Consider the following 3794-nt stretch of genomic DNA (forward strand, 5'->3'; position numbering starts at 1 on the left):
GCTCTTCAAAATGTAAAGATAACATGGTTGCTCCTAATTACACCAGCAACAAAAAGGGGCAAAGATAAAATAACGTGGATTTTGCTGCAGTAATCCAGCCAATCCAGTTTTCCCCTGCAGTACTTTTATTGGCCATTAGATGTCCTCAGTTTGATGGCCAGCATTACTTAACCCACTTCCTCTGACCCCAGGTTGTCCTCGACCCACCTAAGACTGAAACCAGCCAGTAAAAGGAGGAGAAAGCAGCACAGTAGAGAGTCCACCCTGTTTTTTTCAGCATGTTAGTGTGCTTGTTAGATCCTTGTGCTGCTCTTTACTCTGAAACTCCAAAGACACCAAATAGCTGATACCAGGTTCAATTCAGGTACTTAAAAGATACTTGCATTTAAAAAAACAGGATCTAATAATGTTTTAATGACTAAAAAATGTAATAATTTGCTATCTTCACATCTTCGAGTTTAGCTTAGATGGAAACCCTAACTGAATGATACTTAATTTGCTAAAGCACTGTATATCAGAAGCAACTACATTATTTTATTTTGCAGCCACTTCCTACTTGCACCCCGGGGATGGCTAGTCTCCGGTGGGTTTCCTATTGGTGACAACAGTGGACCGTGCCTGTGTAAAATTTGCTGAAATGACCACTTGTAGTCTCCATTAGAAGCCCATGTGATGTGGACTGACCCTTTAATGAAGGGAGATTATGACAGATTGCTGTTTGACACCAGTTACCTGGCATTTTATATGTTTTATTTTAATTCACTGACTGGTTTCCAGCAATCCCATTGACATCATAGTGTAATCACTCTCTTGTACAAAGATGTCCATGAAGCAGGCGGCTCCCGGGGCTGAGCTGTGCTTTGATGTCCCAATATGTTGAAATGTATAAAGCCCTCTATCTACCTTCTCCCAACCTCAGTTTTTACATTAGTCAGAGATCAAAGTGTGCGCTACGCGGCAAAGCCGGTGACATCACACACAGGCGAATTCAGTTCAAACGCAACGCCTTCATCTCACATCAGTAAAGGAACAATTTTCAAACGCATGTAATGTCATCCATTTAGGAGGAGGCATTATTAATGAGTAAATATAGCTTCAATCCATGGGGAGTATATTTAGCTCTTTTTTTTAATAGGCCTTATAGCAGATATATTTGTTCATCCTACAAAGTAATGCGTACATGTAACACTTCCATGTATATATTACCTATCACAGCACTCTCCTGGACAATGATTTCCTCTGCTTTTCTCTGGAGAAGGACAGAACCATCATTGCTTAGCCATTAGCTGAGCACACCATTTGCTTCCTGGCCGTAAACAAAATACCTGATTCCTGGTGCCTCTGCAGCTTTGGGTTGTGCACACCTGGCAGCCTCACCTGGCTGGCCTACATACTTACAGTTTGTTGAATTCCAATTGCTATAGGAGAGGAGAAGAAAACGATCCCTCCTGCATTGTACTGCATGCTGAAATGCATTTGAATGTATGGGAGCAGTTGGGAACAACTTTGTACAAAAGTTTGCATGCTATTGTATTTGTGTTGCAGTGGTAATGGCGTTGCGGGACAGTCCAGGGAAGCGACATATTGCTTCTGCCTGTGCATCTTTCTTGTCCTCCTCTGGAGAAAGATCAGCATGGCCACTGCAGACACAAGAGCAAACTTGTGCAAATGCGTTGGACTGCACCTTGCCAGCTGCTCAGTTACTTGCACTAGGTCCTAAAGAACCAGAACCTGCAGATTTGACTATGGATGGCAGTGAGTGGTGCAACCCCCATTCATTATGTTTTGGCCTGCCACGGATAGAGGGCACCACAAACACTCTCACTGCATTATGGGTTCAGGGCACTGTGGTGATGCCCCCTTAGGGTGGGCATATGATGTTGTGTACTCACAGTATGTCCTGAGTCTCCTGGATGAAATAACGCTGAGCATGAATAAATCTAGAGTAGTGGTCACCAACCTTTTATGACCCACAGACTACAAAAATTTACCGGCTCCGGACCGTGTATGCGCAGGGAGTCGTGCCACTCAAAGGGGAAGAAACTTCCCCCATAGTGACGTCATGATGCCAGAACCTGCCCACTCTCTCATTGCAGGTCTGAGCCTGCGTTCTGTACAGGGGACATGGTGTGTCCTCCCAGCGGGGTCTATTTTCTTGATGCACCGGCTAGAGCCACAGTCCACCAAAATTTCCTTGTGGACCACTGGCGACCGCTGATCTAGAAGACTTAGGTTATCTTGAAGCAGAATGAGGGTTCTGCAGGGTAAGCTCCATAGAGGATTTTACCCAGCACTTCATTTTTTAAACACTAGACAGGACTTTAAAGAAATGGATGTACATGCTGACTTGGTTTAATATGAATATTTGTATTCTATATCATCAATGAATAAACTTGGAATGAAATGTAACAATCATTTACCACACTTAGTGAAGAATAAAAACTCTTTTGTTGCACAAATCCGTCTTATTAAATGTCATGTGATCAAGGTGAGCCTTCTGTATGATCTTATCACTGACACAGAAAATTAATAGATCTGCCTCAGTATATTTCACACGATTTCTCCGAAGTCTTTCTGTTCTCATATCCTTCAGATTTATCTCACAGTGTCACAGATGATGTATCATTCTCCTTCTGGATCAGATATTCCATTCTGATTCCACATTTTCTTCTACATATAGACAGCAGGTATATGGTACTGTACACATACCTCTGATTGCATGTTTTTACCATGAAAACTATTGATATTAAAGCTTCACATTAAAGCAGCCATTAAACACACACATTTGAAGTCCTGTATTCATAAATATATAATTACATTTATTTAATCTGTACCTGAATTTTATATGGTAACAGCCCCTGTACAGCAAAGCTCAGACTAGTGGAGGAACAAACAACACAAGAAGCCAATCAGTTGTGCTACAGTACAAATAATATTCTGGTAATAAAAGGGATCAGAGAGATGGGCTCATCAGTCTGCTGCTTCTTTTTTACTGTCCAATTAGGAGCTAAGAATTACAGTGCAATGACTGTAGTGTGTAACAGAGCCAGACAACTCATAGAACTGGATGGGTAAAAATAAACAGTCAGTATATATACATTTCATCTGTGTATTTAACAGTTTGCCAGGAATTTTCTTTAAATCTGGATGAACTTGTTTTTTCAACACATGACATTTAGTTGTTGGTAACAAGACCTTGTTATAATATCTAACTCTTGTGAATATTGTTTGAGTCAGCCATTACTATGGCCCTTTCATGTCTTTATATTGTAACTTGTGGCCTGTGTGTTTCTCTATGCGTTCATTATTACGCATTACACAATTATTGCCTGCTAATGTATTGTCAGCACTGTTTATCTCCTCGTCATTCCATGCCGCCCTGTGTCTGCACTGCATTCTGTGTTTATAAATCATGTTAAATATTAAACTGAGCCGGGAGTGTAGACCTCTGAGTCACCTGGGAAAAAATGTGCCATGCAAAAACTATTTTGGTCTCATAGTAGAGGGAAATTCTGTGTCATAGTAATGCTGGGTCAGACTTAATACAGGTAATCAAGAGTATTTCCACTGCTGAAGAATGGTTTTTTCTAGAAACAGATCTGACATTTATTTTAAATTTACAAAAATTTATTAAAAGGGACAAAAAAGTAACGTGGGATCAGTATGTTTATTTTATACTTTATTTAGACAAAATATTTTATACTTTGTCAGTTATACTTAAGTTGACCTTTTGTGCACAGTTGTTAGCCACCAATAGATGGCACTGTGTCCTCATATATGGCGTGTAAGAAACT

Source organism: Pyxicephalus adspersus, chromosome 2 (genome assembly GCF_032062135.1).
Source record: "Pyxicephalus adspersus chromosome 2, UCB_Pads_2.0, whole genome shotgun sequence".
Taxonomy (NCBI): Eukaryota; Metazoa; Chordata; class Amphibia; order Anura; family Pyxicephalidae; genus Pyxicephalus; species Pyxicephalus adspersus.